The sequence below is a fragment of the Gossypium hirsutum genome, chromosome A08 (assembly GCF_007990345.1).
Source record: "Gossypium hirsutum isolate 1008001.06 chromosome A08, Gossypium_hirsutum_v2.1, whole genome shotgun sequence".
Classification (NCBI taxonomy): Eukaryota; Viridiplantae; Streptophyta; class Magnoliopsida; order Malvales; family Malvaceae; genus Gossypium; species Gossypium hirsutum.
The window spans coordinates 25,573,724-25,589,667 of NC_053431.1; the positions used below are offsets into that span (position 1 = coordinate 25,573,724).

The following is a 15,944-nucleotide window of genomic DNA, read 5'->3' on the forward strand; positions in this document are numbered from 1 at the left end:
TTATTAATTTTGTAAATCGATACTGAAAATATACAAACAATATCCCACATTCTTTTATTATTATAACTAATTCTTTTTTTACATGCATTCTATGTGAATATAAACTTTATTATGATTTGATTAATTACTATTGTCGAAACTATTTTTAAATTAAAAAAAAAACTAAAAAAACGATGGAGACCGACTTTTTGAAAACAAAATATGGAGTCGCCACCAATCCTTTTTGTTTAGGTGTGATTGGATCACCTAATAAAGCATTTCATTCCATTTAAATCAATTTTGGCCTACGTAAATATGAAAAAACGGGTTCGGGAGTCGGTTACGTATGAGGAAGGATTAGCACCCTCACTACGCCCAAAATTGGTACCAAATCGATTAAATACTGTCCTTATGTCTGAGATTTAAAAAAGTTTTTGAAATGTGGTTCCTTTTATAAACATTTGAATAGCCCAAGTTGGTCGTCAAAATTCTCTTGGTTCATAGGAATACAACATCACATCCAACACGATAGGACACGATCCTTTACACCCTCGAAAACACGATAAATTTCGACTTCTAAAAGTTTATATGTTGAAAATCACAAAAGGGTGCCCAATTATTTAGTCCAACGAAAAAACCGAAACCCAGCACAGTAGGGCACGATTCTTCGAATTTCTAAACATCGAACATTGCCTCATTTTAGAATTTAGAGAACATGAGTGAAATTCTAAAGGGATATTCGATTATTTTGAATAAACGGGAAATTGCAACCCAGCACGATAGGGCATGATTCCCCGAATTGCCAAACAGCACGATTCCCCGAATTGCCAAACATCGAACATTACCTTCGTTTTGAAGAATTTTTAAAGACATGAGTGAAATTCCAAAGGAATATTCGATTGTTTTGAACAAACGGGAAATTGCAACCCAGCACGATAGGGCACGATTCTCCAAATTGCCAAACATCGAACAACGATTCCTCGAATTGCCAAACATCGAACATTGCCTTCATTTTTAAGAATTTTTAAATGAATAATTATAAAACTAGCTTAAAACGCATTAATTCGACTTGAAATAAAACGAAATTAATCTTAAAGATTTGGACCTTATAAAACCACATTTCGTAAACCAAGTGGAAAACAATGATATGGGATAATGTACACACATAAGATACAATACTTGATGAAGGAGGATAATGTGTCTTATTTAATCAACTAACAAAATAAATAATTAAATATAACTAACCTAAAAATATAACCCAATTTCAATCATGCATGGAGAATAATTGATATAATAATAGAACGAAAACAATATGCCACAATAACATACATAACCTAATACATTACAATCAATACAAAATATCCAAGACAAAATAATAATTTAAAAAAGACTATGGTATAAGACAAATTTAAAATAATGATGAGCATGATATATGCATTGACGAATCGATAAATTAGAAACAGTTTGTAAAAACAAACTAAATATATATACATGCAATCATTAGAAAATGTACTATAGAATGGAAATTTTTAAAATCAAGAAATATACAAAGGGCGAAAAATATTTATTAAAATATATAAAGGAAAATTTAAATAATGTATAGGATATACAAAGATATCAAAAATACATAATAAAATATAATCTTAAGAAATATATACAATAGGTTTACAAAAACATACATATGCATAAATAGATTTAAAAATAATTATTTGTAAAAAGAACACGCACTTTAATAATGCATCTAAGATTAAATTAATTTTATTATAAATTATATATATATAATAGCTTTAAGAACATACTTATATATACAAAGAAAACTATATGTATAAAATAACATGGATTTAATGATGTATATAGATAAAACATTGGCATCAATAAATAAATATACATATATAATAATTTAAAAGATGTATTATGTAGAATTATGTAATACAATATAAGAATAAATTTAAAAGAAATTATATGTATAAAATAATATACGATTAATAATATGCATGAAATAAAATTAACTTTATTATAAAGTATATATATATGTATAATAGTGTATATAAAAAAAACATTACAATAGTGATTTTTAAAAACGAGATAAAATCATTAAAATAACTTAAAATATAAAAAATGAGTAAACAAGGATTAAAAAATGTTGAATGTATCTTAAAAAATGATAATGAACAATAAAATAAATAAATAAAAAAAGGAAACTCAATTAAAATAGAATTAAAATGGAAGGGTCAAATTATAAATGAAATGAACTGCTAAAATAAAAAAAAGACCAGCGTGCAACATGTGCGAATGCGCAGGGACCAAATCTGGAAATAATTCAAACCCTAAAACGCAACGCTGAGGCACGGACCAAAGTGCAAACATGTGCAAATTACAGGGAAAATTAAAAAAAAACAAAGTAAAATGCATAAGGCACAATTGAGCAATCGTACAGAAAAGGAGGACCTCGCGCGTAATTAACCCTCTCCGCAGAAACACGCGGATCCCAGGGGCGAATAACCAGATTAGGTCGGGTATGGTTAATACGACGTCATTTATAAACCATCAAAATTGGTTAAAACAGCGTCGTTTCTGGTTTTTTATAATGCCCAAACAATGCTTCTATTCGGCTGAACTAAAACCCTAGCCTCCCCGTTTCATTTCCTTCAACCGAACCCTAATCTTTCCTCTACAATGTCAATCCGCCGCAATGAACGGTGATCAACCTGTTCGAGTCTCAAGGTCGTTCTCTTTCTGCCTTCAACTCCCCTCGTACCTCGATTTCAACGAAGCAGAAGAGATCTCATGGCATATTTACAAGGTAAAGGTTTCATTTCCTTTTCCTTTTATACATTCAAATGTGAAAGAACAAAAGAAAATCCAGAAAGAAAGAAACTGAGCAAAGAAGAAAAAGAAAAATCTCAGAAATTTGAATCGGAAATCACCTTTTGAATTGTTTTTGAAATTTTTTTCTTTTCAATATGCTTCTCTCAGTGTGTGTAACCTTACAAACGATGAAATCCCTTGCCTTTATAGCTGAAGGGATTAAAATGATAGAAATAAATAAAAAAAATACAATATTTTTTTTTTGTTTTGCTGTGCGTTTGTCTCTTCTTGCAGGTACGGGGTATGCGTGGCGCATGTACGAGACTGTGCGCTGGCGTACGGAAGCACAGGCGTGGCTGTGGCGCTAGGAGGCTGAAGCTGCTGTTCGGGCGGCGCAAAGGGGAAGAAACCCTAGGGTTTCTGCTCCTAAAATATTTCGGGCCGTTTGGGCCTTGAACTTTGAGTTATTTGATTGGGCTAGATTGTTTTGTAAATGGGCTTGTAACTAGGCTATTGGGTCTGATATGTAATGGACTGATAATTGGACTTTTTATTATTTAGTTTATTTAATTATTTATTATTTTGGTTTTGATTTTCTGTTTTTGTTTTCATACGGGTCCGGGCAGATTTGGGCCTATACAACTATAAGGCTTCTTTTCTATCCATGTGAATTAACCAAACCACTTTTGACAATTCTTTATTGTTGCAAGGGCATGCAAGGCAGATAAGGCAATCACCATCATTTGATACAAAATAAAGCAAACTAGAAGAGAGACCAAGTCATGACTTTCTGTTGTAATATTTGAATTCAAGTTTACAAGTGAGATGAAGCAATCTTAGATATCCTCGAACTTGGGTGCATATACCATAATGATCTATGAAACGTTTTACAAATTAAAAAACGAGAAACATTCTTAAGTACCTGTCATAATTTCCATTTCTTTGTTATCAAAGTTAAAACATTTCTATTCAGTGATAATATCTGTTAAGCCAGGTCTAAATCGTCCATGCTTATGCTTACCACAACATTCTTTCATATAGCTTTTGCAACAACCACCCAATTCTCTCTTCTCCACATTCGCACAACCATGCACCTCGTCTGGATTCATTGTAATGTCTATGGCAGTGTGAGTTGGCTCGTGTGAATCAAGATGAGCCCTTTGATTTAGACTCTCCAAACAACGATGTTCTACCAAGTTTCCAAAAGCTGTAAGGTTGTTACCATGGATCTCAACGTGGTTTTCACGACAATGAGTAGAATGACAATGATCATTTTTAGTCTCTCGCTGTTCTTCTTCCGGAGTAGATGATGAATATTGATGTAAATGGCCCTGGTGGCATTGCTTTGCCCCATGGAGAGCATTGGCTTCTTTACCCAAGTCCAAACTCCCACGGCCTGAACAACATTTTCTGGGCAAATTTTGGGCCTCAATCTTGTGATTGACCAAGTGACAGCTTCCCTGGTCGCAGTACTTTGCTTCACGGATAACAGAACCATCGTGTGTCCTTCCCAAGTCTTCACATTTGTCGCTCCCGCGTGAATTTGAAGGGGAATCCGTTTTAAAAAGGCCAGAATGACATCTTGAGGCACATCTCTCAGAAGAACATGTTGGCGGCTCACATGCCTTTTGGACCTTTTTGTCTAAACTAGCATCTTGGTGCTTATGAGAAGAGTCGCAATGACTGGCTTTGCATCCATGCTTGTTTGTATGCGCTGCAGCTGAAGATTTGCAACATTTTCTTCCATCTTTGTGTTTTCCTCGCAAAAGGAGCATGCTATTACAGATCACCAACAAGCATGTTCCAACATCGGCAAGAACGGCTGCCCACACAAGTGGATGACCAGCAAAGGCCAAAGCAAGAATAGCCGTCTTAGTACTGATTGACAGAATTACATTCTCAATCACTTTCCTATGAGCCTTTCTTGCCAGTTTGATAGCTTTTGGAATCTTTCTGATATCATTTGACATGAGAACCACATGCCCTGTCTCTGTGGCAAGTGCCGAACCTGAAATGCCCATAGAGATGCCAATATCGGCTGTAGCAAGTGCAGGGGCATCATTGACACCATCTCCAATCATTGCCGTTGCCCCTTCTTTCTTAAATTCTTTGATTATTCTTGCCTTGTCTTCAGGGAGAAGTTCTGCATGAACTACGTCTAGACGGTTCCCCAGCTGCAAGATATGTAATTCATGTTATCTTATCAACCAAGAAAAACAGGATATCAAATTCAAGGAGACAAGAGATGAAGTCTACAAAATTTGTTCACAAGATTTCAAACTAGTTCCTTGAGTCGTCATTATTGAATTATGAATGTCATGCCATCCTTTCCTAATAAACGAAAGCGAAAAGTCGAAGTGCACCTGTTCTTGTACATGTATGGCTGCAGATTGATTGTCTCCTGTAAGCATAGCCACTTTTATCCTCATTGACTTAAGCTCCTCGACTGCCTCTAGAACACCAGTTCGACAAGCATCTGAAAGACTGAAGATTCCAGCAGGGGTTGCTCCAGAATATACAAACCCAATGGTCTTCCCTTTCATCATATTCCCTTCTAGAGTTGGAACTGCATGTCAAAAATTGAGAATGTTACACTTGACATGAAAGTATAACATAAATAAATATGAAATTGATATCACAAATAAATAGATAGAAATGCAGAAACAAATAAATATGAACCTAATTACAAAGTTTTCACCTGTTCCGTGGGCTCTCACTGAAATTTTTAGGCTTCCAATGTAAATATCTCTGCCATCAACTCTCCCATAAATACCTTCCCCAGGGAAGTTTTGATAATCCTCAACCGTTTCAGGGTTGGGTTCAATTGAATGGGATCTTCCATAATCTACTAGTGCAGCTGCCATTGGATGACTTGACTTACTCTCAATGCTAGAAACCCTTTTAAAAATATTATAACTAATATTAGTATCCATTGAAATGCAAACCTTGATGTTGCTGTTTAACATTCACTACTGCTATCCAGTGAAGAGGTAAATATGAAGAGCGTACCAGTAAAGCAATGTGTCCAAGCTTATATCTTGAGAAAGAGGTTGAAAATCGGTGACGATAAATTCACCTCTCGTAAGTGTACCAGTTTTGTCAAAAGCTGTGATCCTAATTTTGGAAAGAGTTTCAAGATAGTCGCCACCCTTAACTAGAAGTCCTGACGTTGCTGCCTTTGTAAGTGCACAAAAACTTGCAACAGGCGTAGAAAGGATAAGCGCACATGGGCAAGCACTCACCAACACTACCAATGCTAAGTGAAACCAGTGATGAAGGTTTTACACTCTAAGTGCAGCTGGAATCACAGCAATGGCGGCAGATACAACTATAATTACTGCAAATAGTTTCCATAAGATGAGCAGTAGGAAAGCAAAGGCTGGATTGCAATCAAAGGCAGCTTGTAAATCTAGATGAAAATGAACCAACCTGGGGTGTAGAACTGAGCACATTTGTCTATAAATCTTTGGGTGTTAGATTTGCTGTTTTGAGCTTCCTCCACCAGCTTTGCCATTTTAGCCACTACACAGTCTTCAGCTACAGCAGTAGTTTTAACACTGATGTAACCTATAGAAAAAGCGAAACAAGCCTTGTCAGCATCAAAACTGAATGAGCTTAGAGAGAAAAGAAGAAGAAACTGAGTTGCAACCATTTAGATTGATGGTGCCAGCCCAAACAGTTGAATCCTTTTCTTTGGTAACCGGAAGTGATTCACCGGTGAGGCTTTTCTCATCCACCTCACACCTCCCATCTACAACAATTCCATCAATTGGTATAACTTCACCAGCCTTGACTGCCAGAAGAGTGTTCAACTTGACCTCATCAGCATCCACTTCTTCTCCATTCTCAGCTATGACTGCTTTTTGAGGAGTTATTCTCATCAACGATGACATCACAGCACTAGCCTGAAATTGAGCGAGAAACCATGCTTATACATTTCAACATTTTATTTCTAACTAAACTTATTAATGTTTTCAGCATATCAAAGCCAATTCTAAAACTGAAGAGCGAACAAGTGCCAAGGAAAAAACATACATGCAAAAAAAAATATATATATATATATAAACTTTACATTACTGCTATTTACTAAATTTATTCTTAGTGGCGTTAGAGGCAATTTAGAGCTAACCTTATGGCTTGCTCTTGACTCAAGCCATTCCGCAGTGGTGAAGAGGAAGACTATGGTGCCAGCTTCAGTGTAGTCTTTCATTGCAACGCTCCCTATCACTGTAAAATAAATAGCAGCCATTGTTCAAGACAAATCAACACTAACCTCAATGCACCCCCAGCATTTTCCTCAACACATTTTTTATTACTCTATAACCAAAAATAAATTTATTTATTTAAAAAACAAAATTATAATTTTTGTTTAATTATAAATTTCATCCCTCTATTTTAAAGAAACTAGGAAGTTAGTCATTTTATTTTAATTTATCATAACTTGGTCCTCATAGTTTATGATAACCGATTTATAAGTCGAATTAGTTAATTTGCTACCAAAATAATCCAAAAATTTTAAAATTTAATTTCATTCTATCCAAATTGACCCAACACAAAACTAACCTGACTCATCTAATTAACAGGTGTGATACCTATATAACTTTGATTTCAACATCTGAAAACACAAATATCTTATCGAATACATTTCATTATAGTAGCTTCTAATAATAATAATTAATAATCAATATTTGTAACGTGCATGATAACCTGTACATATTTGAGATGAGGAAACATGATTTAAGTAGTTAGATTGGGAGAAATCATAAAATAGACCGGACAGATATAGCAACATTTTATGAAGTGTATGGTAGCACCACTCAATTAAAGGCATCCAAATTGGTTAAATTTCCGTCTCATTTCGTGGCAGTGCTCAAAGGAGGGAAAAGGCAGAACAAAAACTTATGGTTGGTTGGGGTCTCAAAAATCAACTTCTAATTGGAAACCTTAAGGGACTAAAATTGTAGTTTTCTTGAGGTTTCGTGTTCTCCATGGAAAACCATGTATGGATTCTAATCGCAATTGCAAAAATATATTTCCTTTCTCACAGATACTTCTAAATCTAATAAATTTTTTATGATAACAAATTTAATGACCACATTCGATGTTTACTATTAAAACAGGTCCAATTGCAATGTCAAGCCAACCCAGTCTAACTTAGATCATTAACAGCCAAAATCAAAGATGCATCAGCATTAAAAAAAATATATATATATATATTCAAAATACCTTTTTTTCCTATAAGAACAGGAATGTAATCTAAGTAAAGCAAGGTTTAAATATTGTGAAGTTTGAGTTTGAATTTAAATATAGAGTTTTATATTTGATTCAAGCTACAATTATTTTTACGTTTAGATATGATTGGGCTACTTGAACTTGAAGTCAATTAAGCTTGTTTATTAATTTTAATACTAAAGCTTGAATTCGAGCTCGATTAAATTTGTGCATATTTAGACCCAGCTCGATAATTAAACTTAAAATTAATAATATAATAAAAGGTAATAATTCAATTTAATAATAAAAAATATCTAAAATATATATTAAAAATTTAAAATTCAAAAAGTTCATAAGACATTTAAGTCAAATATTACTATAACTAAATTCCAATCAATTAATAATTTAAATTGTTAAAATTGATTCAATAGGGAAGAATCGAATTTAAATTTTCTTCAAATCAAACCCAATCAATATTTCATTTGAAGATGGAATTATTCATTTATCTTCAAATCTTTTTTAAATTATAAAAGAAAGGAAAGTAGTGACCGTTCATTAAATGTAAAACTGCACCCCCATGGTAGCTTCTAGAAATAGTCTGTTTCTTCTTTTGAGTAGTTTTATTTATTTATTTTGCCTACGCAAGTGGATATGAACTGTTTTTCTACATAGCAATGGATTTTTATTTCTTTTGTTCTTTTTGGAATTGTTGGTTGTCAAATCAAAGTCCCCAGCGAGACTGTGAGGAAGAGGAATTAGGGTGTCCGACATATTAAAATACACCAACGTTGATCTCGTAAATCTATTTTCAATTTAAAAAATTCTTCGCAGTATGATCAAACCTGAAAATGTAATTGACCAAACCCAAAATTTTCCACCCTAAAACCACAAAGAAATAGATGTTTTGAAAACAGTCCAATTTAAATTTCTAGACTTATGACTCAAATGCAAATAATTTAAGCTGATTATTGAAATTTTAAAATGTTATATAGTAAATCCAAGATTCTCATAAGAATCTTTTGATCACAATCAATCAACTCAAAGCACAAAATTTCATGGAAAGATTTTAGAACAAGCCAAATCATTAATTTTTTATTTAATTAAGTAAATTATTAAAAATTCATAAATATTTAAAAATATATATATTAAAAATAGGGAATATCATTTTAATAGATTAAATTATTTTTTCTTTAATTCTATTAAATTGATTCCAAATAATTATGAGTAAATTAATTAATTTTTTTCTCTAAATTAATATTTCAATCTATTCAACTTTATTCAAACAACAATTTAGAAGACTCGTTATGTAAGTATGCATGTGTATAAAAACAAGGAACATTTGGCTTTTCCTCCGACTCTACCATTTTGTCACGAAACGTGAGAAGCTTTACTTGAAAAGACGGATTGGATTTTAAAGGGTAGGACTCCACCTCAAAAGGAATGCAAAGTATTGTAAACCCACAAACAAAAAGTATTAAAAAGAGAAAAAAAAAAGATAATCCACAAAAAAGAAGAAAAGAGTAAAAATTGAAGAAACCGACAATAAAGAAACAAAAGCAAAGAGAAACCACAAAGTTAACGATTTTGCTGCGTTTATAGTCCATTAAACTTGTATAAAACCATTTCTAATTTTAACAAGAAATCAATATGCTTTATAAAAGCAATTGTCCCACATATTTATTTTCTAAAATCCAAGGTACTATTAACTTTTCGGAAAGCACCTCAATTCCATATAAAGATACTAAAGTATCACCTTACTCCAAGTTTAATCAAGTTGTTTCACATCTTTGGGATCTTTTTGTTGAGAATAAATATACATATAATCCTATAAGAATATTGTAATTTTGTTTAAAGAGTTGATTGGAGGAGAAATTAAGTTTAAAATAAATGAAATATTACCTGCTATTAGGATGAGAATGTTGATATCGATCCTGAAATGTGTAATAGCTGCAAATCCCTTGAAAAGAACAGGGTAGATGCCAATAACCACAGTTCCCACAGCAAGCCATTGTAAAGGATGGTACACATACTTCAAAAATGATAACAAGAGCAACAACCCACAAACCACTGCAAAAGGGCTAGGCCATTTTTTCTGGTACTTTATCTCCCCATGTGCTCTAACATTTGCTTCCAGTCTTGCTTGATTTAGAGCCTTCACTATATAATCAAAAGATTTATATATATTAAATTATTTTTATTTGGTGGCAGAACCCTAAGAAAAAAAGGGAAAATAAATGGTGGTTCTCTACATAGGTTTTGATATAATATAGTATTCGATACGTATAGTAAGATTCACTACAAATTTTATATCTATTTTTATAGAAAATCTACTTCATCATACAAAAGTGGCAGTCCATACAAATCCATGTGTATCATACGATAGACTTTGATACGATGAATACATATTTGATATAATTTTAATATTTTTATTTAAAAAATTTTAGGGTAAATATTTGGTACATTAATATTGTGTTTTTTATTCCACAAACAACTAATGTATCTCTTATATATATATTTACTACATTTTATAAAACACTTGTCCAACTTTAACTTTACTTATAGATTTTAAAAACTCCACTATCAAATAATTTCCCAAAATTCATTCTTAAATATTTTAACGTTAAATAATGCACGATATTATACTTTTTATTCATGCTTTGGATCACTTAAATTATTTTTGTTTACTTTAATTAATTTTAAAACAATTTATTTAAAATGATATAAAAAAATTCAGTGGTCAATTTATAAAAAGAAAATGAAAGAAAAAAATGAAATTTATAGAAAAAAATTCGTATAAAAAATGTATTGCTCAAACAAGAGAATAAAAAAAGAAATCAATTTCCTTAACTTGCCTTGCTTTCTTTCCTCTTACCCTAATTTAAACATAGCGTAAATTAAAAAAATAGCAAATCATATACAGTATATATATGGAAGCTACACAACAACATCAAGAGGTTACTAGCATATATCATATATTTTTATTAACAAAAATATACATATTTATGTGAAATTGAAAATTCCTTATGAGTTGTAATACATATTACGTAATGATGTTAAACAAGAAAAGTTTTTCATAATTATTGTCAAAAGTAATATTGCTTTTGGCATTTAATGTTCATCTATTTTTTTTTTAGCAATTTCTTCAGAGTTATGTAATCATGATATATAATAATTGATTAAAAGAAGTTGATATGGGATTAGAAATTTTCTTCTCTTTTTTAAAAAAGTAAAGCAGTTGTTTTTGAGAAAGTGAAACATATAATATTATTCCGTTCCAACTCAGTTATATTACAACTTCGACCATAACTACTTAGGCTTTTAATAGAGAAAATTTGTTGGGAGATAGTAAATTATTATTCATCATGAAAATTTTAAACTTGAGACGAGATTATTTAATTATTATACAACGCTGATAAATACCATTATTCCACTTCTCATTACTCCCTATATAAATTATTTATTATTTAAAACTTTTTATAAAAAAGATTTGATAATTTCTGAATGTCAATAAGAGTATAAGACTATCACTTTTTGAACTTTTCATTAAATTTTAATTTTAACCTATTCTATACTTCAATTTCAAAATTTTATAGATGCTATTATTTTAATTTTAGTTTTAATTTCGGCTTAAACATTACCACTTTATTTAAGTAACTCACTTACTTCTTATATATCAGGTTTTCATTTGTTTTTAACTTATATTCTAATAACTTATACCTAATGAAGTCTCTAACTTTTAATTTATATATACCTAAATAAACCTTGACCTGCCATTAAAACATAAGGGCTTATTAAGTAGAAATCAAATGATAAAATACTTATCTAGCTGTAAAGAAAGTATAAGACTAGAATAAAATTTAGAGGCCTTTTTAACCTTTTACTTTTTCTTTTATTCGGGAAAACAGGATTCAGTGTCAGTTTTTCTGTAAGATGTCATGGGAAAAAAACAACTAAATCAAATTTTATGTAATATTTAAACTGATTTATCATTAGAATTTTATTTAATATTTAAAATATTATTTTTTAAAAGTATATATTTTCATAATTAGTGAGTGTATACAAATTTTTAAAAAAATGATAGTTTGTTTGTTTTTTTCAAACAGTATACAGCGTTTTTTACGAAACAATAGATTTCATCTAAAAAAGACAAGTATAAAAGATTTTGAAAGACATAAATAGGCTTATTTAGTTTTTATGCGATGATTAGTTAGTTTGTTATGAATAAAATATTTTATAAATAATATCAATAAAAAGGGAGTGTAGAATAAGCAGAAATATTGGAACACAGTTATACAAGTAGAGTCCCGCAAGTCATGTGAATCACATGGCCCATCGTCCGGTTTCTCTCTATCTTTTGCTTTCTCTTTTTTTCCAAAAAAAAAAAAACTTTTGTTTTGTTAATAAATTGTTTAATATATAGCATTGCAGACAAACTAATAAAAAGAAATCACATCCTTCTAATAAAAAAATAAGATAAAAATTCAGGTTACAACATTGGTGAGGTAAGATTCCACTCATATTTGGCAGTTAAATTAACTCCCCTTCCAAAAGCATCACAAAAATTAAAATATTATATTTTAACCTCATATTTAAAAACAAAAAACAAAAATAAAACGTTTAAGAATTGATAAGATCACATATAAAATAGTAATAAGAAGAAGATCAAATTGTACTTTTATATCACACAAATGTGTTAGTTATAGTTTGAAAAGAATAAATTGCTAAAATGTAAACATAAATTAAAAGAAGAAGAATTAAGTTTGGAATTACCAATTTGAAGCTGAGAAAGGAGGAGATTGTCATGAAGAACAATGACAGTTCTGGTAGGAACAATCACAGACACTTCTTTCACACCTTCAAGAGATTTCAAAATGTTTTCTATCAGAGGGACCTCAGATGAGCAGCAGAGACCCAACACATCGAAGTAGCTCTTCTGCAGGTTTTTGTTTGCAACCATTTCTTTTATAATAAACTCTTCTTTACCTGTTTTAATTCTGAAAAAAAAAGAAGATGATTCGAATTGCAGATCTTTTAGAAATGGGTATTGAAGTTTCTTAATGTGAAACAAAAAGGAGAAGCAAAATTTTGAGCAATGAAATACGAAGAGAAGAGAAAAGAAAGCTCATGAAATGAAAGCCACAAAATTGGCCACAAACTTACTAAGGAAGGAAGAGAACAAACTGAAACGATGAAATATATATATACACGTACATTTCTTTATATTTGTAGTTGAAAGGAAGAGTTTTTAGAGTTAGAAAAATTACCTTTGAAATGTAAAGGAAAAATGGATTGGGGAGAGGAGAGGAGAGAGAGGTATAAGAAGAGAGGTTGGTAGTAGGATGGTTTAAGTAGAGATCGTTGGGGAGCCTTGGGAGGGGAACGTTTCGAGGTGACAATTATGGAGGTAAAAAAAAAAAATTCAAGTAAAAGAAAACAGGGTTAATGCATTTTTATAAGAATTTGGCAATGGTTTACATAGAGGAGGTTTGAATTATTTTTTTAATATTAATTTTTTTAATAATTTCATTATAGATTTTAATCATATTTATTTTTTCTCGTCAATTATCTATAGTCTCTTCCTCAACTCATAAATAGGAGGATAATATGCTTAAGGCACTCGAATCCACGTTATCATACATTGACAACAAGACAACAATCCACGTACTAGTCGAGTTAAGACTCAATCGACTTATCCATATTAATTTTTAAATTTGATAATTATTTTTATACCAATATATGAATTAGGCACTTATCCTAATATTTAGGTTTTAATTTTTTTTTTGTTTAAGTTAATTTTGTAGCTTCTCATTTATTTTTTCATTGAAGTTTAAATGAATAAAAAAAAAACTCAAAATCGAATATGAAATTCAAACTCAAATATTGCTTTTAACCTAATAAAATACTTTTAAGAAATCAAAGGTCTAAAGAATTGTGGCCAAACTACTAGTGAAATTGATTTGATTCTGTATAGGGGGAATATAGTGCACTCATCTCATCTCTTTAACAGAAGAGACAGAAGGAGATAGTGGAGAATCAGTTATGGGGTCGGAATGGAATCCACATATGAATCCACAAACATCAAATTAACCCTTCCTTATTCTTTATGTATTCTACAGTCTTTCCTTAAAAATTTAGAATTAAAATTTGTAGCATCGTATCTAAATTAATTTACGAAAGAGGTAACGTTTTAATTGTGACAAAAAAATAATATGTCTATGATATAATAGCAAATCATATAATTGCTTTTAAAAAACAAATCATATAATTTTATATGACCATGTAAACTTTTTTGGATAGATATAAATTATATAAAATTGTTGATTGAATTTTAACCTAATTAATATTAGTATTGTTATTTATTTAGGAAGACATGAGTTTGAGCATGTTGAAATGTATTTATCCTCTTATTTAAAAATGAGAAGGAGTTATGAGTAGTTCTAGGCATTACATAAAAAAATATATATATTGAATTGGTTTAAATATATCATATGTCACTGTACTCTTTCAAAATTTAGACCTTATACTTTTTTTTGAGACATTAAGTCTTTGTATTTTTTTTATTTAAAAATTTTGGTTTGTTCATTTAATTTGCACATTAAAGTTAACAATATCAATGGTAAAACAATTTTTTAACCCTAAACATTTATAGTTTTTTGTCAGTTTGATCCACACCCTTTAAAAATATATAATTTTTAAAAAATAATATTTTTTCTTATTTTAAACAAAAAATCATAAAAATTTAAAAATGTATTTTTAAAAATATGAAAAAATAAAACTCTTTAAAATTCAAAATTCAAAAATAAAATATTGTTTTAAAACTATTAAATTACCCAAAAATGTTGTTTTTTTTAATTACCGGAATAGGCTGATTTTTGGAATACTTATGGGAATAGGCCGATTTAGGGAAAACGCTTCTAGCTATATTAGGGCTTTAGGTTTTTTAGTGTGGTAAGTTTAGGGTTAGGGTTTTAAAATTAGGGTTTAGGGTTTTAAATTTTAAATTGATTAAACTTTTAACATAATAATTGTAATTATTGAATTCGATATTTAAAATATTCGTATTTACACCAATCGTATGTGGTCGCCTGTATTAAGTGCTCCATTTAAGTTGTTACTCGATAGGTCATTGCGTTGCAAACCAAAAGGTCGACTGATGTCGACTCAAATACACAATAACACGGATATTTGGGATAGGTCAAACCAACCAAGGAAGATGCAAACTAGAAAACAAATATTAATTCCTAAACGCGCGATTTTGTGAAATGATAACAAATATTAGCTTTATTTTGTGAAATGCTAACAAATATCAACTTTAATTTTGTGAAATGATAACAAATATCAACTTTAAATTTGTTAAATGATAACAATTTTCCTCTAAAAACATAAGAATAAAAATCATCAATACAATCAATCCGGATGCCGGTCAAAATCTGTGCCACATTGGCTGGTTGCCGGCTGCGGGCTGAATTCCTTTTTAGTTCAGCCTCTGAGCGGGGTTTTGGTCGTTGGGGTTGTGACTTCGGTAGCTCCTCTTCTTCGCCTTCAGTCGATTGTGATCCTTACATTCTCAGTTTCCATCATCCATCATTCGATTTAGGAATAAGTGGTTAGGAAGATGACCCAGCTTAGTAGAGCAAAGTTCTAGGAGGTCGTTACGAACAACGAATGAGCATAACTATGTTAAGTCCCATACACTCATGGGATAAAGAGTGGACTCTCCGTCGGTGCCTGAAACATAGATGGCCTATATATCGTCGTTGGCATCATCATTGTCGAAGGTGTTGATGGCATAGGCGTGTAATACATTCCTCGATGTATTACACTCCAACCTGATATAGGACTAGAAGCAAAAAATGTGGTGCAATATATAGTGCTTGTGTAAAGATGATAAGGTTAGAATACGCAACAGAATAAGACAGTACATATTGACCTGTGGGTGGTGTAGG

At 30.9% G+C, this 15,944-nt stretch overlaps 1 pseudogene; it reads right to left on the minus strand.

Annotated features, from left to right (window-relative positions):
* Positions 1-3,558: 3,558 nt before the first annotated feature.
* LOC107908846 (putative inactive cadmium/zinc-transporting ATPase HMA3) lies at positions 3,559-13,407 on the minus strand (annotated as a pseudogene).
* Positions 13,408-15,944: the final 2,537 nt, after the last annotated feature.